This window comes from Lissotriton vulgaris, chromosome 5 (genome assembly GCF_964263255.1).
Source record: "Lissotriton vulgaris chromosome 5, aLisVul1.2, whole genome shotgun sequence".
In the NCBI taxonomy this organism is placed as follows: domain Eukaryota; kingdom Metazoa; phylum Chordata; class Amphibia; order Caudata; family Salamandridae; genus Lissotriton; species Lissotriton vulgaris.
In genome coordinates, this window is record NC_141693.1 from 1488269070 (window position 1) to 1488293538 (window position 24469).

Sequence of the window (24469 nt, forward strand, 5' to 3'; positions counted from 1 at the left end):
GTTAAACTTTTGAAATAACATTAAAGAAATATAATTAACCTTCAATGACTAAAATTGTGTATTCAAAGTGGCAATAATTCTTTATTGACACAAAAAAGGCCAAATAAGCTTATACGCATGAAGCGAAGAAGAACATTTGATTTGAATTAACGGAGAGAGGTATTGTCAAAAGGGAGGCGGGTCTGCTGGTATAGCTCTTGGGATCTGTCCAGTTTTCTTCCAGATCCTATTAGTGAGTATTTGCTTCTGGCTGGGGTGTCAAAGGTTGCAAAGATAAGTAAGAGACTCCAGTATTGTATTTAAGTTGTAATCTCTGAATGCTTTAGAGTACTGTAGCTAACCAACCACTGCCCTGTTGTGTCTTCTCTTTCTTTTTCCACAGCACTAGCAGCTTCAGAGCAGCACCACAGACCCACATTTTAACCCCTTCAGGCATCAGATCCCTCCATCATCCACATGCTCTAGAATGTTTCTTTGTCAACAGGGAGGTGTCCGGAACTGAGACAAAAAGGTCATGCTCCCAAACGAGGAAAGCTGTGGAACAGAAACCCCTGCAAGTGTTACCGCAGCACACCTGTTTAAAGTGACAGCTTCAGAAATGAATGAAGCTTTGTGCCACTGCACATGCGAATGCATGAGTTGACTGGACCCCGCCCAAGATTTGAATTTGGGGCAGCCACATGCATCAAAAGGTGCATTCTGCAATCACTGTCCGGCACCCCCACTAGCAAGGAATGTCTGCGGCAGATGACCAGCAAGGAGTGATGAGAAGTCCTACCACATGCTCGGGCCATTTCAAGAGAACGTCTCCGTGCATTTATCATGATTTGCACCACTTTGACAAGGTCCATGGGACAAAAGGACAAAAGCACAAGGGGACGTGGAGTAAGGCACAAGGGTCTGCAGGCCTAGACACGGAACTCTAAGGGATCTGACTGAAGGAAACAGGAGGACTTTGAGCTTGTCAGTGAAGTTCACATGACGTCGGGTATGCAGAGGTGATTCGACTCAACGCTGTGTGGAGGGTCAACTCAGGCTGCGGTCTGTCGAGGAGGCAGGGAAGAGAAGGGTGAGGCGCTGTGCTGTGGCCTCTGTACTGTGACTATTGGACAAGGCAGACGGGGGCCCCTGAGCAGGAGGAAAAACAGGACTTGGCTCAGAAGTCAAGTGTGCCAGAATAGACTCTGCAAGTTTTAGGGTTCCATGGTGTGTGTATATATAACTATGTTTGCTATTTCCAAGCACCCAGTGGAGTTTAACACACTAGGCACAACGTATGACCTGCACCATCTCCCATTGTAATGCCACTTGCTACAACACACATTGCGTTACATTATCCACAGAGAGAGAGACATGCTACAACTCCCCATTGAAATCCACTGTGCACAGTAAAGGATCTGCTTCCATGTTCATTGACATGCATTGTAAACAGTGAGGTTCCTGATGCAATGTCCCTTGAAATTGCTTGTGCAAATTGCACTCCATTTCCCCTTTTCAGTGTGTCGAGCACAGTGGACTTTTGCAAAAGACACAGCTTAGAAGTACTTTTGTTAACTGGCCTGTTTAATTCACTGATAGTTGCACTGCCTCCAAATGAGGTAACTATAGGAGGTATGCTGCTGATACCTTCCATCCTGTGGAGCCCTATATGTTGTGTTCTTTAATCTTTTTTTCCTGATTCCTGTAAAAGTGGCTACATTTAGGCCTGGGTAATGGGAAATAATGGCAGTCCACAGACCATAACAGCCCTAAGGAGGTACAAGACGCATATCCAAGTCAGATTCGTCTCTCCTTGCTATGAGTCTGCACCACCACACCCCAGCATACCAGTCCTAGATGGTGGAAGCCCTCTACTGATCCCTGAATCTAGGATCCAGGTCATGGACTTGCCACTGCTGCAGGCAGACGATGCGTTGCCATACAAAGATGGTTCTCATTGTTACTGGAATCGTTGGAATAGATAACCCTTTGGCGGAAGCTTGAATACACCCTTCGTCCATTTTTATATTCCATTTAACATATATCTTATATATATTTTTTTAATACCGTACTGTTTACCTCTATCACAGGTGGCCACCTCCAATATCTAATGAGGTTGCTCTTCTAACAAAGACTGGTGATGAAACCCGGAACCCAGGTATATACATGCAGTTTACCCTATAGGTGGCGACCAGTCCCTAAATATTTCTTCGACTGCACGGCAGCCCTTGGGGAATTTACTGAACTCTTCAGAGCTGCTACTTTGAAATGTATGGTCACTTGGTTTATTTACATAGACTGCTCCCAAAGTCGTAGGCAGAGGACGTAGTTCAAAGATTAGCTATGTCTGTGACTTCACGAATAGGACATTAAATATGAACATACAGGCAGCTGTAAAAACTAGGTTCTTTCTTTTGCTTTTATGTCTCTTTAGGAGGGCGGGGGCAGGTAAGTAGGGCTCATGGAGAGACCTGCGCTAGATGTTGCCTTGCTATCCGCTGCCACGAGGTTCCATAGAAATCATCTTGCATTTTCAGCTGGGATGGGACTGTTGCAACTGAGCTCAACCCCTGAGAAAGCCAACAGTTGAAGACTCAGGACAGGCCTTGCAATAACTGCCTACAACCCTTCCTTGCCTCATTCTTTGCTAACAATAGCTTTGATTAATTTGCTGGAGCCAAAGTACCTATTCACAGAGGAAGCCTGACTCCCTTTTTATATTTTTAGTATAATTTATTTTTAAAAAGTGAAAAAAGACGTCTTTTTGCTCCTGGTTCCATTTTATGTTTTTAAGCGTGTCTGTGTACAGTATTTGTCAGTCACGTCGATTTAAGATTGAACAGTAAAGAGAAGGGACCAATGACGCGATGTAACCCTCATATCCCCTCGTTATGTAGCCTCTAACGGGGTCTCCAGAAGAAGCTGTCCTGACCCTGCCCACACAACCCTTACACACCGGACTCTGAAACAAATGTACTCTTCAGTTAGGAGAAAGGGCGTTGAGATGTGAAGCAACTTTTGATATTCTGAAGGCCTCACTTATTTCATCAAAGCCAAGTCATTTATTTTGCTATACATGCCTTAATATATGTTTTATTGAAAGTAATTGTATGATATATAATATATATGTATGTTTGTTTTCACTGATTAATCAGTGCTGGCGGTGCACTGGTTGGGTGTGCATCCTGTACATGTTCAGCTGCTGTGGATACGCTGCACAGTCACCTGAAGCCTGGATCTGCCGGCGCATCCCTGTCGCAATTGGAGATGCTAACATATAAACACGAGCCTGCTGCTACATCCCTGTCCTGGCACACTCAATCACCACATTCTGCTGATGCATCGCCATCTTATAAATCTGCAGCTGCTTCCCTGTGGCAGGCAGGTATCAGCAAAAAAAGGGAGATTCTACTACTGAAGCCCTGCATTTGGGAGAGAAAGTGTCTCGTTTCTCGGTGGTTCTGCTTTAGTGGTGGTCGCTAACTGTGACAAAATGGAATTACCATGAGGTTTGCTAATAGGCGTGCAGTAGAAGGTACATGTGATGTCTCACACAGCAAGTAAGGGTGATGGAACAAAAGCTTGCAAAGATTTGTAGAGTAAGTTTTCAGGGTAGGCAGACTTGGGCAGTTTGAAAAAAGATAATAGGCTGGTTTAAAAAAAAAAAAAAGCTACAAGAAAGTCCTGGTATCCAGGTTGCAACATAATAGTTACATGAAGGCAGTGGCAGACGCGCAAAGTGCCTGCACAGACAAGTGCACAGAAGTTTTTGCAGGCAGCCCCAGAAGAATATTTCGAGGACAGTTTCAGAGCTGGTGCAAATGGGTATACACAGCCACTCAGAAGCCACACAGTCGGAATCAGGTTGCCTCCCCCACTTGCAGATCAAGCTTCTGGCGGGCCAGTCCATGCATTAAGTAGTCAGTTGGAAACAAATGAGATATTTAAAAATAAGTGTATAAAAATGTATTTTTTTGTTTTAAAGGAAATTATTTAATATATGTGTACAGTGAGCCTGAAAATGGTTTCCCTTTCTCATAATGTGACGCGAAGAGTGAGGATTTGCTGGTTTAGCACTTTCCAGCCTTTACAGGCTCTGGAGACGATGGAATGTTTTTCTGCCAGCTAATCCTGTTTCACGGTGCAAGGAAACGAATATCTCTGCTTTATTAAAAAAAAAATAATAATAATACATGCCCTTTCTTTTTTAAAGTGGTCATTGTCTTTATTTGCTCCATCAGATTGTAGCACTGTGTGGAAAGGGTGTTTTTGTAATATATTCTGTGATAAGAGGATTTCATAACATGTTAATGATGACTGTATTGGCTAGCAATAAAGACCGTCTGAGCAGATTATCTTTGAAAATGCTTATATATTACCAGAGGATCAAATACACTCGCCATGCTATAAATCTGGCTCATTTTATAGTTTATATACCTGGCTATTTAAACAAGAATTGACAAAGTCAAAAGTTTTGACACATTTTTGGTAAAAGGTTTTGATTGCATCACTTGCTCACAGCACAGGTACAGCAATGACAGTACCAATGCAAAATAGCTCAACACACTCACACACTTTCCATGCATAGTATAAAAAGTTGTGCGGGGGCATAACTACAACGTGTACCTATATAGGTGCCCCCACACCGAGGCCCTTACATCAGGCTGCTTCCCCAAGCTATTTCCAAGGGTATGAAGTATTTCAAAACAGTATGGAGGTGTGACGTGGAGCGCATCCCAGCTAATGAAAATCCAAGCAGCCGCTGCGGGGAAACATGTATAAAATTGTCAGTCTGCTGTCCCACCCGCACCCCACACTGTGCTCTTGAAGGTAGCCACCACAACATGTTGTAGGGAAGGTTGAGGTATACGCAGAATCAGATATGACACAAGTTCTTCCCCGCAGGCAGGCAAGAACTGCCTCGGAGATGAGGACAGAATGACCGAATGAGGAGCGGGGTTGCATGTAACTGACAACCAGCGGAAGACGAGAAGGAGCCAAGACGCTGGTCCCCTGTTAAGGAAAGGTTTCAAGAAAAGGAAGAGCAAGGTTGGCTTTTCAGAGACTAGCTTAGGCATTATTAAAGGGAGAGCGCACAGCCCCGGAAGATGTGGACTTCTTTGAATGCTGAAGGTAGTAGACTCTTGTGTGAGGCCAGCTTAAGAGTTCATCCAGGGTTTGGGAACAGCTATCTGACAAAACCACCTTTCGGGCTGAATGTGACCGAGAAAACGGCTCCCTTGAAGAATTTAATACAAGGAATTATGAGCAGGTAGACTAGCAGTGGTCTCTGATCGAAAAACCTCTAAAGAATTACATTCCTTAATGGGCTGATGGCAGAGGCTGTGGCCAAACTTTGGAAAGCATTGAATATGCCATGAGACATCAGCTAAACTAGGACTTGCAGATCTGAATCTGATCCGAGAGGCGGACCACAGGCCATACATCAGTTGAACAGAGATAGTCCATTTAGCCTCCATACATTAAAAACAATAACTAGTTGAGTATCAATAATGGTGTTGTCCTGAGACAAAATGACAAAAGCTCCTTCCATCAAAAGCTTGCTCCGTTCAGAAAAAAATATACCCAGGTTATAAATGTAAAATGTAAATGTTTTGTACTTGTATAGCGCACAGCTACTCGGACCGGGTCTCCCGGCGCTTGTACTCATACCTCTAAGGAACCCTTCCTGGCTTTTCCCTGTGAAATGTCCACTCCTGGCCATCTCCAAGGTGAAGCCAGGCTTCCCAGCGCTGTTGGGGCCGTTGCGGAGATTAAGCAAGCTATTGCCCAGAGTTGCAGCATAGAACCCATGATTAGAATAGGCACTGAGGCGAGAAATCAGGTCCGAGGAATTTAGAGCTCAAGACCCCGCCAAGACCGGCCGAGGCGGGAATTGAACCCTGGTCCTGGGCCAGACTTCTGCATCAGGGTCTGCCGCTCTAACCATTGATATATTACAGAACAGGGTTGGACCCGAATAGTCAAAGGGACCTGGGTATATAGGTATTGTAGAAAAGAGGGGTCCCCAACAAACAAGGAGTAGGTAAGAGATGGGGAAAGTCAAAAATATTTTTAAACAATTTAAACACAAAGTAATCAATCCAGGATGTAGTTGAAATGCAGTGTTTTATTCACCATGCATTCTTTTCATCATAGTTGAAGTTATTCAATAAAGAGCAAAATATACACATAATTGTAAATTCATTCATGTGCCCAAGTGGAGAAAGGGAGGAAAGGGGAGGGAGGTAAAGTTTACATGAAAGATGTGACTTACTTTTCATTCATTAGAAACAGAAAACATACATTAAAGATTCTGGTATGAATTCAAAAGATCCCTATCCAATCAGGGTCTTATGCAGTAACAGAAAAAACTGGGAATTATTTCAAAAAAGGGTTCAAGCTCCTATGAAGCCGTCCAAATCGCGCCGGTGATAGGAGTTGATGAAGGGTAGATGAACAGTCTACGTTTCGACCCAATTGATCGTAGGGTGATTGAACCTTACAGTGCGGGTCTTCTTCAGGACAAGCGGGGGTGGGGGGTGGGCAAACCTCCTAGGGTTGAACAGAAAATGAGGGTCAAAAATTAATTATCACAGGGCAATTAATCCCTATCTGAACCGTAGCGGGGGGTACCGCCCGGGGACATAGTTAAAAAGAAGAAAGTACACTGAGGGCTATACAAGAGGACAATTGTATCTATAAGGACTTTACCTGCTAAAAGTTGCAGGTCAGGGGGTAATCAGATTGTTGCTAATTGGTATCCCAGTGAGATAGAGATAATGAGCATACCCAGGCGGAGCTGCCACTAGGAGAGGTCAATCTGTGTCGGGAATGAAAAATTTAATTAGAGCGTCCCGAACAACGGATACCTCTTTGCCATTGGCGGTATTTTTAAATCATCTTACCTTGTGGGTAAGATTAACTGTAATGTACTAGGCTCTGGAGATGCCTCTAGGGTCAAACGGGACGGCTGAGCGAGTGTCAAAAATCCGTATCTGAAGGAGAGACACAGGGACAGTTTTAGAAGAATTAAAAGTTTGATGGGAACGCATGTCTCTCAATAAACGTGTTCGGTATGTCAATGCGCTTACCCATGATTATCTGTATTGCCTCATTAATTAATAATTTCTCAAATTGGGTGAAGGGCTGCCGGGCTCGTGTCAGAAATCAGTATCTGCAGGGAAGATACGGTAGATAATTTGTAATTAATTATCTAATAATAAGCATGTCCCTGAATAAGTAGCATTGGGCGTATAGATGAACTTACTCAGAGTCATCAAAATTGACTCGTCAATGGTTTCTCAGGAGGCGAGCGTCTCCAGAGTCCGGGGGAATGCCTGGGATGAAGTCACGCTGAAAAAACTTTCAGTCCGTGTCTGGGGAGAAAAGATCGTAGTGCCTATGAGTAAAGCGTCCTAAGGAACTGACGGTTACCGATTTGGTGTGGAGGGAATCGGCTTACCCGTTAGCGCAGGGCTGCTCTGTGCTTGCCGGGGCGTCTCACGGTGAAAATGCGTCTCCCGTAACCAGGAAGTGTCCTGGAAGGGGGCGTGGTGAGCCTTAAGTACGCGGCTCTTGGAGATTGAGAAAGGACTCCGACCGGGTAACCAGGCAACAGACCTGGTAAACAGATATGCGCGTTAGTTGTCTAGATTTTCAAAAGGCGGAGCATCTCAGCCGATTGTCACGGAGAAGATACCACATAAAATGGAGAATGGTAGTGATAAATTTAGAAAGCCTAGAGAAATGTTGAAACATTGGCATACATTTCAAAAACATGTGTTAGAGTCAGTAATCAAATAGGTATCAGCAGGAACCTGCTCACATAGCGGTTTAACTGCTTAAAGGTTGTACCCAAATAAAGCATTATACAGTATGCAAATTAACGTGGGCCGGATGACAAAAAAGGGGGTGATCGGCATGAACCTGCCAACATGGCGGTTGAATGCAACGTGTTAGAGTCAGTAATCAGATACCAGAATCTTTAATGTATGTTTTCTGTTTCTAATGAATGAAAAGTAAGTCACATCTTTCATGTAAACTTTACCTCCCTCCCCTTTCCTCCCTTTCTCCACTTGGGCACATGAATGAATTTACAATTATGTGTATATTTTGCTCTTTATTGAATAACTTCAACTATGATGAAAAGAATGCATGGTGAATAAAACACTGCATTTCAACTACATCTTGGATTGATTACTTTCTGTTTAAATTGTTTAAAAATATTTTTGACTTTCCCCATCTCTTACCTACTCCTTGTTTGTTGGGGACCCCTCTGCTCTAACCATTGAGCCACACTTCTCCAGGTTATCAGCTATGGAAGACCACCCGAGTACAAGTGAGGACACCCTTGATCCCATAATCAAGCTCTTCTGGATAAATAAAGTGGATGATGAAGAAAAACAATATGAGAATCTCGGGAATCCGTGAAGTTGCAGACTCGGAACTTCAGCAATATTCTCGGAACTGAAGCAATATTTTCAAGACTTATTTTTTGACATGCTGCAAACCCCCTGATGATGTCTCAGTCAAGTTGCAAAGAAACCATACGCACAATGTTGTTTTCCCTATTCACTTTATGAACAAAAAGACAAAATCACGAGAATGGTTTGGAAGACCAACCCCATAGTCTTCAGGGGTTCAATGATTACTCTATCCCAAAATGTTACTAACCTTTCACTGATAAAAAGGAAATCTCAAAGTCGCAGTGGACGAGTTTAAAATGAAACAAAACCCTTACAGGTGGGGTTTGCCAGTCAAACTGCTTTTTAGACATTAAGACAAACCAGTCTTAATCTCAAATAAGCAAGAGGCAACTGAGGTCTTGAGTCTCAAGCCAGACTCTGAGGACCCTGATAATCTTCTTAAAGACCAGCATTAGAATTGGCATGATGAGGAGATGATACGCAGATAAGAGACAGAAAGAGAGTCGGCGATGAGTGATATGGCCCCGAAATTGCCTTAACTCTGGATCTAGCAAATGGTTCACAGAAACAAAAACTGGAAAGTTTATTCGGTGCAGAAAGCATCTTAAAGTGACTTTCAGAATGGTCTTCACATCATGGATTGACAGTAAGACCAATTAAAGTACTTGGGGTCATATGTATCATCATCACCATTTGCGATTTCTAAATAGCGATTTTTAAGGAATCGCTATTTAGAAATTGCAAAATGGTATGTATGTAAAAAATCGTTTTTTTTAGCGATTTCCAATTATTCCTTATTTGCGAATTCGCAATTTGCGAATTCGCAAATAAGGAATAATTTCCCATTCATTTCTATGGGCCAGGAGGCCCATAGAAATGACTGTGAAATAATTCTCAATTTGCGAATTCGCATATTGCTAATCGCAATTTGAGAATTATTTCAAGGGTGCAGGGGTGCTTCAAGGACACTCTGCTGCACCCCTGAAAATTACATGTGCATATGGCGCACATACATGCCCAATGGGCATGTATGTGCGTCGTATGCCACCCTCACAAATGCACAATTTTGCCTATTTACAAGAAATCGCAAATTACCACCAACTACAAGTTGGTGGTAATTTGCGATTTCTAAACCTGAATTCGCAATTTTGAAAAGCTTCATACATAGCATTTAAGGAATTGCAAAATTGCGATTCATTAAATGCTTAAGCAAAGTAAGGAATCACAATTTTTTGCAAATCCTTATTTTGCTAATTTTTCATACATTTCGAAATCGGAAAAAAGGCCGTTAGCGATTCGCTAAGGCCGAAATTCTGCGAATTTCGGCCTTAACGAATCGCAAAAGGATTGATACATATGGCCCTTGGTTTCGTAACCCTGAGAAAAACAAGTAAAAGGTCTCTACTGCTGATGGAATGTTTTTTAAACTACTGCTTGGATGTGTTAAACAACAAAAAAAGCATCTGGGGACACTATATTCTGAAGCAATCTAGAGGGTGCCTCATTAACACGGTGAGCCATTTATCCTCACCGCAGGAGTATGCGTATCCTTTTGAGGATTTAGCTCCCTAAATTGCTGGTTGTGAATGTGAGTAAGTGAAGGAGGATTGATAATTTTTTTAATGTTTTAGTGGTTTTGATAATACTTCTAGAAAATGTTGTTGATCAGGGAGGTGACAGAGTAAATTTGTCTTTTAGGAGCAGATATTTTTGATTTGCATGGGAACAGGCTCAGTGAAGGACACACTCCTAACCAGAACCGCTGGGGCATATCTAAATATCCTTTTTTTTTATACATGAGCTAGATTACGAGTAGATCTCTCACCCTTTAAACCTTGATGTTGAAGGTCTGAACCCCTCCGTGAAGCAAAAGTCCCTTCTTATATGATTGTACACAAAAATTGTAAATTTAGTCCACTTTATGAACAGATTAAAAGAATTAAGTCTTGTTATTACTCACTGCAATTTCATTCAATAGCCTAATCAAAGGTTAAAGAGATATCAATACCTGTTAGGGCGAACATCTCATTTCATTTCAACTAGGGGCAATGCATAGAGAGAAGGAGGGGAGAATGTTGGTATTAAGGGCAACCATTTTCACAAGGATTCTTAGTCGTTTCGGTCTATGGATCCATCAGTAATTGAAAGGCTTTTTATGCCAGTTCTTGCCAATAATATTTCTTTTGTATGCAACAGCATTTGATCTTAAGAGGAGACCTAAATGGAGCATTACATCCTACCATAGATAGGCCAGACTCATCTTAGTACACTATAGAGTTTCCCTACCATCAAAACATGGTTCTCTTCATCCTGGTGAGAGGGATTACACTTTCTGTTTAAATGTCCTCATTCAGAATATCTCTTCTTGATGATAAATCTGTCACTAACCTTCCAGTCCACGAAAATAGGAACCCAAGTTTGTCTGAGCACACACCTGTGGTAATGACATTAGAAATCACCCCTCAGACCTCATGCCACCACAAATGTGGAAAATGAATGAGTTATCATTTAGCCCTGACAGCAAATATTAAAGAGGCTCTAGAGAATTATCTCAAAGTAAATGTGACAGCAGGCATGCCTCAGTCACATTTTGGGAAGCAGAAAAAGCAGTTTTGGTGGGGAATGATTCAAACATACATATTAATATAACATACATCAACACTTATCAGTATGGCTAAAATCAGACACTTGGAATTGGAGATGACAACAAAACTATAAAACTAAACAAGCACAAAAAGCATATAGAGAATTACAAAAGGATCTGGGAGTCTTCACAAATCTAGATCCCCCATAAAATAGCCACACTTAGTCTTGGTTTCATGGGGTCATCTCAAATCATAACTTATCTAGGAGTGACTTCGACCCTCCTGTCAATAAATACACTCTATGACACGAATGTCCTGCCCATGCTTCACACACTTTTTAAGACTTGTATAGGTAGGTGAAACTTGAGATGTCCTGAATAGAGAGAATTCATTGTCAAGATGAATTTCATGCCCATAATACTATAATTTCTGCCCGTGATCTTTCCTTCATGAATTCTTAAAACTATCCAGGGGAGAATCTAAAAGTTCATATTGAACAACAGGAACATTTCCAAGACGGAATTGTATAACTTCGCAGCAAAGGGAGGCCTGGGCAATGGAGAAATTGACAAGTACATCTTGGTGACGCCAATAGCAACAGTTTCAACCTGGTGCTCCCATGATGAGGGGAGCACTTTGTATCTCCTGTACCAAGACGTTTGTGAAATGACATTGCAATACTTCCTGTGGCTCTCCCCACAAACTGGTAGACAACTGCAGCCCTAATGTTGCCCTCCAAAACGACCCGCTTCACTGGAAGAAGGCTGCTCAGACACATCTAATGTCTGCTTTCCCTTCCCTCTTGAATCCAGTTTTGGGAAACCCAGACTTCGAACCAGGAATTTCAGGTGTAGGTAATCTGAGGCAAGAGATATGCTGCTGGGGTTCTTGTTTGAGGGAGAGAATCTTAAAAATAGGCAACAGTGTGTTAATGAGTTTTTACCGAGATAGACTGAGGTTTTCCGATTAATACAGATTTTGCACTGGGATCGGCAGCCATCAGTTAGTGAAGGTGGGAGTAGAGAGTCCACTGGCATAGAGGATGTCTATAGTTGGCAGTGGTCAGGGCCAGACTGGCCATAGCGAGCACTGGGCAATCTCCAAGTGGGCCGCATGGGTGGGGGCCAGTTTTGGACCCCTGGGGGGCCATTTTTGTTACAGGGCATATTTTGCAGCTTAGCTGCAAAATCGGCCCTGTACCTAAATCGGCCGAAAACCGGCCCCGGCAAAGAGCTTGGCGGCACCTCGAACCCCCCCACTTCCCCAGGTGGAGAGGGGGAGCACTTAGCCAGGGCCGGTTGTGGATCACAGTCTGGCCCTGGCAGTGGTTTGCACCCTGTCCAAGGAGGGACCATTACTCTAGGTGGGGTAAGTAATGTACACCCTAAGAATAACCCATGCTGCCCCCCTTGGTAGCTTGGCAAGAGCAGTTCGTCTTATCCCAGAGACAATGTGTACACCATAAAAGTACTCCACATCGGGTTAGAAAAATAGCGAATATTTATCTGAGTAAAACGAGACCAAAATGACAGAAATCCAACGTACAGAAATCACATTATGGAGTTTACCATATTAAATAAAGTTCATATTCTTAGGAAATGGTAGCTCCGACTGGGGCAATGGGGTCGCGCTTGACCAGGACACATCCAAAAGTTCAATCCAATCACGAGGGGATGCGGGCCGGTTACAGGAGTCAGGCTGACCCCAATACAGTACATTGGATATGTCAAACATCAATGATGCTGCGAAGCACAGGGGAAGTGAGGCGTAGCAAAAGCAGGTGATGCGTATGTTCCTTACTGTTGTGCAGGGTCTTTAGCTCGTTGCAGCTCAGGAACGGTGCATTTTGCAAAGGAGATGCGTCAACAGTGTAGCAAGTGAGGCATCCGTTCCTGAAAGTGGTGTTGGGTCATTGAGCTGCTAACGCCCGTGGACGATGCGAGGCGTAGGGGAGGTGATGCATCAGTTGCAGGTGTGATACCTCGGTTCCTTACTGCTGTGTGGTATCGATATCAGTGGTCAAGGCGCAAGGCTTTGGTGTTGTGGCATTGAGGTTGAATCACTGGGCCACAGCTGCGGCACTGGTGCAATGTTACCAGATAACTCCAATGCTAACCTGTGGGAGAGATAGACCTTGCTGTATTAAAAAACGAAGTTAGCAGTTTTTCACTACCAGGACATGTAAAACTATGTAAGTAGATGTCCTACCTCTAAATTACACTAGTCCCTGCCCATAGGGCTACCAAGGGCCTACCTTGGGGGCGCCTTACATGTAATAAAACGTTACTTTTGGGCCTGGCAGGTGGGTGCCTTTGACAGGCTTACATAGCAATTTTAAACTGTACACACAGGAGTTGCAGTAGCAGGCCTGAGACAGATTTGCAAGGCTACTCCCGCAGGTGGCACAACCAGTGCTGCAGGCCCACTAAAACCATCTGAGTAACAGACCCTGGGCACACATGGTAAACTGTACTAGAGACTTACTAGTAAATAAAATACGCCAATCATGGAAAAAAACAATTACCATCAGGGTGTAGACACAGAGCACATGCACTTTAGTACTGGTCAGCAGTGGTAAAATGCCCAGAGCTCGAAAGCCAGCAAAAACTAAATTCAGCACACAATCAAAAACAGGAGGACAGATGCAAAAAGCCAGGAGAAACCACCACGCCAAAACATGCCAGGTCTAGCAGAAGATATATATATAAAAAAGGAAAGACAATTAGAGGAGTAGCCCACTTGTAAAGAGTCTTATGTAAAAGACCCCCTCCCCCCAAAGGATTTTAAATAAATTGAAATTATTGAAATTGTCATAGGAGCTTGAACAAGACATGTTCAAATACACAGGAATGTTAATTTCTGTAGTAGGGGATCTCTGTGTATAGTCATAATCTAGTGACTAGTCCCGCCCATGTGCGTGGACCCCGGCAATCAAAAATAATCTCTTAAGTTGTCAAAATCATGCAGAAACTGCAAAGACACTTAAGAGAGAATTTAAAGACAAATAATGCAGCCTATATCCACAGGCTACACTGTCCAGTACTTCAACTAGAAATTCCACCAAATAACACCACACATAATACAGCCAGCCCAGTTTCTACCATAGAGAAACTTGCCTCCACCATCAAAAAAACTCTGGAATGATAGAGAGGAAGGATGGACAGACAAGCCCCATAGGCTGCCATTATGTGGCTTAAATAGGATACTGTGCCTTTAAGAGAGCCTTCTAGAACTTTCTCCCATTAACCCAGAATGCATAGCAGGCCCCTCTACTTTCAGTTCTTTTTTCCGGCTCCTGCTTACAGGACCCTGGCATTGAGCTCTCCCTTGTTTCAAGGGTTTATTGGATTTTTTTGGCACTTTTGTGTTTTAAAAGTGTTTCAGTTTACTTTCTTGGTGTTCTCTTCCTCTTTTGTGTGCTGTTTCAGGCGTTTTAGGGCTCTAAAATGCCTGGCCTTTTTGATAAGTGTCCAGCATGTGGGAGGAAGAAGGCCAAGAGTGATCCCCATGATGTCTGCATCGTCTGCCTCCCTGAAGATCATGTCCCTGAGGACTGTGTCCTCTGTCAGCAGCTTACTGCTCGGACTCTGAGGGACAAGATGAAGATCAGGCTTTCTGGCCTTGAGGAGAGGCGTCTGCAGGCTGCAGGTGGGTCTGGGCAGGCTGGGAAGGTTCCCTCTGCCTCTGCTGAGACCTCTGGGGGGTTCCCCAGGGGCAGTAAGTCCAGCAAACGGTCCCGGTCTCCTTCGACGTCGAGTGCATCGACGACGACGTCGAGAGGGATGACGGCGGTGTGCTCCCCTTCTCCCCGGGGCTCCGGGTCGAGACGGCGTGACGGCTCGACGTCGAAGGGCCTGGAGAGGTCGCCGTCGAAGCCACCGTCGACGTCTTCGTCGACGTCATCGTCATCGTCGACGTCAAGGTCTTCCTATCGACGTCGAAGACGAAGTGACAAGCATCGGCGCTCGCCGTCGAGGCGACACCGCCGGTCGCCGTAGAAGCACCGGTCGACGTCGAGGGGCTCCTCGACGTCGAGGGGCACGTCGAGAGCGTCAAGACGGAGGAATCGACGCTCGTCGTCGAGGAAAGAACGTTCGACGTCGCTGAGGCGGCGTACGACGTCACAGAGGAAGAGGTCGACGTCGAGGGGTCGGCGTTCGACGTCGAGGAAGAGGAGGTCGATGTCGCGGAGGCGGCGTTCGACGCCGGAGTCGTGGAGGCGACGTTCGACGCCAGAAAAACAACGCTCAACGTCGAGAAGAAAGAGGTCGGCGTCCAGGAGTCGTTCTGCCTCTCCAAAACGGCGCAAGAGGTATTCTGGTCCCAGAAGTCAGACTGCTTCTAGTGGAGGGCGCAAGAGGAAGCGATCACCTGCTGAAGGGGCTGGATCTCCGACCCTTCGCCTAAGGGGTCACCGGGCTCGGTGTACTCAGAGGTGTACACGCCATCTCGGTTGCCACCTCCACCTGTTCCTAAAGAGGATCCTTCACCCAACCCTCCACTTCCATCAGGCGACCCACTGCCACCAGTTCCTCCGCATGGGCCCGCCCCGCAGCCGAAGGTTCCTCCGCTGAGGTCCACTTCGCTGCCGTCTTTGCCTGTACCTCCTAAGGGGACCCCAAAACCTAAACCCGAGAGGAGCCACGGAAGATCCCACCACGGAAACCGGTGGAGCGGCCACGGGCTGTCAGGTCTCGCTCTCGCTCTGGGAGAAGGGAGAGATCGCGACACAGATCGTCCACGAGATCGAGACGCCGCCATAGGAGGTGCGAATCTCGCTCCCACACAAGGTCCTCTGGTACCAGGGACTATTCTCCTACCTTGTCGGAGTCACCGGACACAAGGGTGTCCCCGATTGATGACCTGGTGGTGTTCCATGATGTCCTTTTAAGGGGCGCTGCGAAGTTGGGCATATCCTTGACGGTGCCTACTCCTAAAACTTCTGTCATTTTTGAGACATTGCATCAAAAACACCTGTCTCGTCCTCTCCTGCCTCTGGTGCCGGGCCTGGAGGAACCGGCTATGGCCCTTTTTCTCACCCCTGCGGTGACGAAGGCGGCTCCATCGAGGTTGCTGAAAAAGTACCGGGCTCCCGATTCGGATCCGGCCTTTCTGAGGACGGAACCCCCTCCGGACTCTGTAATTGTGACGGTGGCCTGCAAACAACATGCCACCACCCCGTCATCCACGGTTCCCCCGGATAAGGAGTCCAGATGGATGGATTCGGCAGGGAGGAAAATCTGTGGAACATCCGCTACCTCCATAAAAGCTGCGAGTGCCATGGCGCTGTTGGGCCGATACGACCGCGCCCTCTGGGACTCCCTTGAGCGATTTGCGGAGCACTTACCTCGCGAGAAGCGTGAGGACTTCCAGGAAGTGCTAAATGAAGGGATGCTGGTGGCGAACCAGATTATCAGCGCTGCAGCGGACTCTTCCCTGTTGGCTGCTCATGGGTTTTGCCATGGAGTCAACCAACGACGTCACGCCTGGCTACGTCTTACATCCCTGAAACCGGACGCACAGCAGAGGGTAGCCAACCTGCCATTCTCCGGCGAGACCCTCTTCGGGAAGCATGCGGACGATGAGATGGCCCGCATGAAGGCACAGGCCGAGATGCTCACGGCTGTGGGCTTGGAGAAGCCTAAAGAGACGAAGAAGACGTACCGCCCTTTCCAACGGCGGTTCGGTGGGCAAGGCCGAGGACGTGGCCAGGCTTCGGGACAGTCGCAACATCAACAACAGTTCCATAAGCCGTTCCAGAAGAGCCAGAAGGGCAGAGGAGGCCAACAGTCGGCTCCGGCGCCCAAGGGCCAGGCTGGGTCTAGGCCCTAGGAACCTACTTCCCCCGGATCTGTTACCCACTCCGGTAGGGGGAAGCATTCATTTTTTTCTGGCAGAGTGGAGAAAAATTACTCAGGACAAGTGGGTGCTGAATATTGTTTGCAATGGATACAGTCTTCGGTTCACAAGCCCTCCTCCAGCGATCCCTCCGGTCAGCTCGCAGTTTCAGCTGCGCGAGCTTCAAGCGGAAGCGGATATCCTGTTAAGGAAAAGGGCGATAGAAGACGTACCTCTGTCCCAGAGAGGAAGAGGTCTGTACTCCCGGTTCTTCCTGGTTCGCAAGAAGGACAAGAACGAGTTCAGGCCCATTCTGGACTTGCGACAGGCAAACAAGTGGATTCGCAGGGAAAAGTTTTGCATGCTGTCGTTGCATCAGATTTATCCTCAGTTGCAACAGGGAGACCGGCTTTGTGCTATAGACCTACAGGATGCTTACTTCCATGTGCCCATTGCACACAAACACAGGAAGTTCCTACGGTTCCAAGTCGGCGCCAATCATTATCAATACACAGTACTCCCATTCGGACTGAAGTCCGCGCCGAGAACATTCTCGAAGTGCATGGCGGTGGTAGCAGCACACCTGAGGAAGAACAAGGTGTTTGTCTACCTGTACCTGCACGATTGGTTGATCAAGGCATCCTCCTTCTCGGAAGCGCGAGCACACTTCCAGAAGACGTGCGTTCTCTTGAACAAGCTGGGGTTGCACATCAATATGGCCAAGTCTGTCCCGACTCCGGTCCAATGCATACAGTACTTGGGAGCCTCCATCAATACGCTGTCAGCAAGCGTGTCTTCTTCGGAAGGGCGACGATTATCTCTCCTTCGGAAGGCTCAGGCTCTTATGACGACTCCATCTACAACAGTGAGGACGGTGTCTTCTCTACTGGGATTGATGGCCTCCTGTATCTTCCTGACGCCACACGCACGGCTGCACATGAGACCGCTGCAGGAGTGCTTGGAAGACCAGTGGGATCAGAGGAAAGGATCATGGGACGACAGGATACGACTGTCTCTGCATGCTCGTCAGTCTCTGAAGTGGTGGTATTCGGCGGAGAATCTCCTGAGAGGGGTTCCCTTCCACAAGGACATTCCCTCGCAGACTGTTGTGACGGATGCGTCTCTCCTGGGATGGGGAGCGCATTCCGGGAACCTACAGATTCAAGGAACGTGGTCGCCGATGGAGGCCACGTATCACATCAACTTCCTGGAACTCAGAGCTGTTCACTTGGCACTGAAGGCCTTTCTTCCGTCCTTCCAGACCAACTCCCTGCTTGTACAGACGGACAATACGACCACGATGTACTACCTCAACAAGCAGGGGGGCTCGAGATCTCGCACTCTGTCACAGGAGGCGCAGGCGATCTGGCACTGGCTCCTAGCCAGAGGATTGACGATAACGGCTACCCATCTGCCAGGTGTGCAGAATGTTCAGGCAGACGCACTGAGCAGGCTGGTTCAGGAAAACCATGAATGGGTCATAAACGACGAAGTACTAGGAGAAGTCTTCGCAAGGTGGGGAACTCCAGACGTAGATTTGTTTGCCACCGCCGAAAACAGCAAGTGCAGAGACTTCGCCTCCAGGTACTACCAGCAGGGGACGCTGGGGAATGCGTTATGGATCAACTGGACGAACAGTTTTCTGTACGCCTTTCCTCCCATTCCCCTGATTCCGGCGGTACTCATCAAGCTGGCCCGGTCCAGGGCTCGGATGATACTCACTGCCCCGGAGTGGCCCAGGCAGTGGTGGTTCACGGACCTGCTTCACCGGTCTCTCCTTCCTCACATTCGGCTGCCATGCAGGCCGGACCTTCACACGAAGTTCGGGGGACAGATGTTACACCCCAACCTCTCGTCCTTGAGTTTGGCGGCATGGCTCCTGAGATAGTGCAATATGGCCATCTGAATCTGCCCGAAGATTGCATGGACATACTGAAGGAGTCTAAGAGGCCCTCCACTCGGACTTCATATGCTTACAAGTGGAAGAGGTTTTGTATCTGGTGCCAGTCTAAGAACCATGACCCTACGACCTGCAAGGAAGATGTCATCCTTCCTTACCTTTTACATTTGGCGCAGTCTGGTCTTAATGTTCATTCCATTAAGGTTCATCTTGCTGCATTGATGGCCTACAGGAAATGCCCTTCACAGACTACCTTTTTCCAGATCCCTGTGATCAAAGATTTTCTGGAAGGATTGAAGAAAGTATTCCCTCCTGTCAGGCTTCCCTCGCCTTCATGGGAATTGAATGTGGTGCTGTCCAGATTGATGAAGGAGCCCTTTGAACCCATTCATAAGGCTTCGTTGCAGCACCTGTCCTGGAAGGCGGCGTTCCTTGTGGCCATTACATCGGCCCGCAGGGTGAGTGAAATTCAGGCGTTGTGTTGTGCTGAACCTTATACTGTCTTTCATGCTGCTAAGGTTGTTATGCGTACTCACCCTAAATTTCTTCCCAAGGTTGTTTCTGATTTTCATATCAACCAGACCATAACTTTGCCTACGTTTTTTCAGAATCCTTTGTCTCCAGCGGAAAGGTCTCTCCATTCCCTGGATGTTAGGAGGGTGTTGAAATTTTATCTGGATAAAACCAAAGATATTTGTAGATCGGACCAATTGTTTGTTAATTATGGATCAGTCAGGACGGGTCTTGCTACCTCTAAGCAGTCCATCTCTAGGTGGATTGTGTCCTGCATACAAATGTGTTACCAAAAGGCTAATAAGACCTTCGGAGGTAAGCCTAAGGCTCATTCCACCAGGGGCAAATCTGCCACGACGGCCTTGCTCCGTAACGTGCTGATTGCTGAAATCTGAAAGGCAGCCACTTGGAAGTCGGTCCATACCTTTGCTAAGCATTACTGTCTGGACACTGATGCCAGAGCAGATGCTCAGGTGGGGCAGGCTTCGCTGCGGAACTTGTTCGCACAGTAGTGGCGTTATTTTCTTTCTCCACGGCCGCTTTGGTGTGGGGATGAGCTTGCCATTCTATTCACTAGATTATGACTATACACAGAGATCCCCTACTACAGAAGGAGTAGTTTCTGTCCTGTAACTCCAGTTCTGTAGTAGGGGTATCTCTGTTATAGTCATAAGCGCCCGCCCTCCTCCCCGGTGGAGATATGTATTCATGTACGGAATGCTGCAGGTCTGGCGTTCTACGCCTGTCAAAAAGATCTGAAAGTAGAGGGGCCTGCTATGCATTCTGGGATACTGGGAGAAAGTTCTAGAAGGCTCTCTTAAAGGCACAGTATCCTATTTAAGCCACATAATGGCAGCCTATGGGGCTTGTCTGTCCATCCTTCCTCTTTATCATTCCAGAGTTTTTTTGATGGTGGAGGCAAGTTTCTCTATGGTAGAAACTGGGCTGGCTGTATTATGTGTGGTGTTATTTGGTGGAATTTCTAGTTGAAGTACTGGACAGTGTAGCCTGTGGATATAGGCTGCATTATTTGTCTTTAAATTAAGTGTCTTTGCAGTTTCTGCATGATTTTGACAACTTAAGAGATTATTTTTGATTGCCAGGGTCCACGCATATGGGCGGGACTATTCACTAGATTATGACTATAACAGAGATACCCCTACTACGGAACTGGAGTTACAGGACAGAAACTACTCCTTGTCCTTCATCTACATCCAGTGCAAAGTGAATGAATTTTAGCTTACACTACCATGGAGTATAATGCTGCCTGAAAGCTGCGTATGGAGGTTTGGATGTGTACTGGCGAGGTTGTGGAGAGAGAGAAAGGCTCTTATTTGCATATGTGGTGGGAGTGTGATTGAGTGAGGCCCTTCCGGGTTATGATTGTGTCATGTATCAAGGGTGTAAACTAACATTCAACTGCAAATGAATCATTTGAAAGCTCTACTGGGTCATGTAGATGAGGAAGGTATATCCTTTTTCTACCTCGACAGGCAAACATATTACTCAACTTTTGGTGGCAGCTTGGTAGACCATTGCCAAGACCTGGAAAGCTACAGACCTCCCGTCCATGGATTTGGGGTATTCAAAGTTATTAAACCTAAATGCCATGGAGAAATGAACTGCTATCCTCAAGGACCAAGTGACTGAATTTGGATGCCTTTCCAGGCGTATATAAAAAGGGACGTATAGGTAATAGGATACACAGGCCACCGAAACCTATTTGACTGGTGGAAGTTATTACTCCCCGGAAAGGTCCTCCAGTTGACTTTTTCCAGAGAACAATGTATATTATATGGAATCTGGGATTGGGTCACTTGGACTCATTCTGGGCTGGTAGTGACTTTGATCTAAGATACTGACTCAGACCACAACATGACTATTAAAATAAGCCCTGGGGTGGGAGAAGATGCGTGAGAGGACTATGTAGTCCGGGGCAGACTGGGAACCAAAACCGGCTCTGGCAAAGAGTTTGTCCGGCCCTGGGGAGAAGGGGGTGCTAGCAGAAAGCTTAACGCTTTGTGTTTCTTTTGTTGCTGGGGGCAATATTGCAATGCTGCAAAACTGCCCCCTGGTAACAAAAACGGCCCCTCATGGGTCTAACACGGCCCCCACCCTGGCGGCCCACCGGGGAAATGCCTGGTGCCCGCTATGGCCTGTACTGCCCTATATGTGGTTGAGCTCCTCCAAGGGCCTTAACCTTGAACCATACTCCTTTAAGGTCTTCCCTCCTGATGAGACTGCCGTCTATCAAACAGGTATTTAAAGGGCTGCCCGGTGCCAAAAAGTAAAAAGGCAAATGGTGCAGGATGAAGGTGACTTTCTTCTAGAGACTGTGTCAGAGATGGTGAGAACTGTTCAGTACACTCATATGATGAAGGGATGGTGCAGCCTACTAAAGCCAAAGTTTTACACCCAGAGTCAAAAAGTAATTTAAGAATGCTCCTGGTGACCCTTTCTATACCTGCAGCTAGGGATACAAAAGGGCCTCAGCACAGGCAACAGAGGATGCCCCTCCTCTTGATAAGGAGTCGAAGTACAAAGATGCTACTGATAAGCGTGTAGCACTTGGGAGCTGCCACCCAATGGCTCATCGTCAATTCCATGTCCCGCCTCTTCCACTATGACGGTCATCCGATGCTTAAGGAAATCAAAAAGGGAGAGACATTGCGAAGCTCATGGGTGTCCTACTGTCTCCTAATCACAGGTCTGCATTTCACAGACAACAGAGCAGAGGCAGTATCAAAGGTACAGCCTTGGATCAGAGAACACACTACCAGCAGCAAGAGCTCTTCTAATACTACTGCAGAATGAGGGCCTTCAGCAGGGTGACTATAAGGGTAATTGTGTGGCAGACGCAAAGGTTGCTCAAATTCAAGGCACAATTGCTTAAAGTCTAGGCACATCAGCGGATAAACAATTAACTGATAGTGGCCACACCCTGACCCCCCAATCAGGTCACCTGTCAGGGGAAGGCTGAAGTACTACTTCTCTCAGTGGTAGGACATCATCATAGGTTAGCGAATACTCTGGCATACATGAAGAGTTCTGTATCAACTTCCACACAGTATCACCCAACACTCCCACTTCACCACCACATCCTTTGCCCAAACCACCTTTGGCTGCTAAGAGATAGAGATCCAGGTGGTCCTCGCTAAGGGTGTGTTTGGGCCGAGTTCCTTCATACCAATTTACTGTGGAACTCTTGGCCAATGGGCCTTTGTTACCTGCTGAGAAGTGAAGAGGGGAGAAATAACTCATTAAGGCAGACTACCAATTTTAAGAAACATGAATCTGAAGAATCACATTCTCAGAATTCTAAGTTAGTGGATTTATTACAAAGCCAAAAACAACTGGATGTACAAACACCTCATTACGAGTTTGCAGAAGTACATGGGAACTAATACAAATCCGAACCTACGTGCTAGTTTTATGCAAGGAATCATAAACAGAATGACAATGTCCAGCAACATGAGGCAGGCAATGACTGCCCCCACGTCAAGATCAGTCTTCATCTGTGGCAGATGAATAAAAAGCATTAATCTAACCCTACACTACCGTAGACTGCACTGCAGGCAAATGCATTGTCCTCCCCATCAGGATCTCATGAGGCGAGAGACCTGTCCTCCTGTCAGGGATACTACAGATACGCGTCAACACCAAAGGCAATGCATCAGGCCATTTCAGAGACATGGATGAACACACTTTTGCCTTTCTCAAGTAGAGACTTGCATTGATTTGCTCCACAATTCCAGATGCCGTGAGCCTGTAGCTACAATTCAGTCTCTGATCAACTTGTAAGGCAGCGTAAAGCATCCTCATAATCTCACTATGGAAGTGCGTTCCTCAATCCAACTCCAATGATGTTGGAATTCCAAATTGTGGTATAAGCTCCCTAAGCAATGATTTTGCTACTGTGAGACTATTACACCTCCTTGTTGGATAGGCTTCCACCCACTATGAGATAACTCCCTCCACAACCAAGATGTACCTCAATACATTGCACCTTGGGATTTCAATGAAATTAAGCTGAATCCTATTGAAGGTTTTCCCTGATCTTCCAATGTGACTCAATGCAACCACAGTCTTCATTCCAGAATTCATTTGCTGACACGTAACACACCTGTAACATACAGCTTCAGCAAACACACAAAACCGTGGATTAAACCACATCTGTCTGAACACTCGCACCATGGCATCCCTTCCAATATGGACTGCTCCTGAATCTGCCTTGCCATCAGGCTCAGTAAATCATCTGGCAACACTGCTCAGCCATCAGTTGAAGCCCAAATACCATCCTCTCTTTCTCACAACCTGCTTTCATCCAGCCAGCTTCCTCCTGTTCTGACACGTCTCCCTGCAGGCGCTTTAGCTCATCCCAAGTGTCTGCTATGGCTAACATCATGCTGAGCTCGGTTCTTTCTGTGCTCTCTCCAGTATATTCTCCTGTGAAAATGCACCCTTGTTCGGCACAGAAACGCGCACCTTCGTCCACGTATCTGTTTCCTAGCGTCACAAAATTATTTCCCTTTCCATGATGTCCTCAATTAACCACTGCTATTTCTTTTGGACGTTGCAAAGCTTCTAACAGTTTCCTCACATATTCCCTATTTCTGAGATCCCAATGACGTTAAGAATCCCCTCTGGGACCATAGCTGTCTGGAGTCATGAACCACACCGAATCCGTACTGGCTATCGGTGTAGATGGTGACGCGGATTTGATCAGCAACCATGCAGGCACGTGTCAAAGCAATGATTTCAGCCACTTGTGCAGAGTATACTCCCTGTAAACAAGCAGCTTCCACAACTCCAGAAATGGTGCATACTGCAGACACTGCTCTCAAAAGAACCACATTGTCTCTTAAGCGTGAACCATCTACAACGAAGATTTCATGAGATTGGGGCAAAAGTTCGACAATGTCAGGTCTCGGTTTGGTGCAAAGTTCAGTCACATAGAGACAGTCATGGTCCTCACAATCCTTATCATCAACATTTGGTAAAGGCATCAAAGTAGCAGGATTCCTTACAGAACATCTTTTCAGAGTCACATTCTCTGAAGCAAGTATGACCTGCTCATAGCGTTTGTCAAATGCTGTGTCTTGGTTCTCGTCATCAGAAGCTCAACTGAGCATGGAACATAAACAGTAAGTGGATGACCCATTACAATACTTTCACACCTTTCAATGCTGACACCTTCTGCAGCAACGGATTTGAGATATCCGCGC

General features: G+C 46.2%; 1 protein-coding gene across 9 annotated transcripts in view; it reads left to right on the forward strand.

The window, feature by feature from the left end:
• Positions 1-4331, forward strand: part of PLEKHA6 (pleckstrin homology domain containing A6) — a 778700-nt gene extending 774369 nt beyond the window's left edge. For all 9 annotated transcript variants that reach the window (XM_086923462.1, XM_086923463.1, XM_086923464.1 and 6 more), the window contains one exon: positions 383-4331. The gene's annotated coding sequence lies outside the window, so the exon portion shown is untranslated. The remainder of the gene's footprint in view (positions 1-382) is intronic.
• The last annotated feature ends 20138 nt before the right edge of the window (positions 4332-24469 follow it).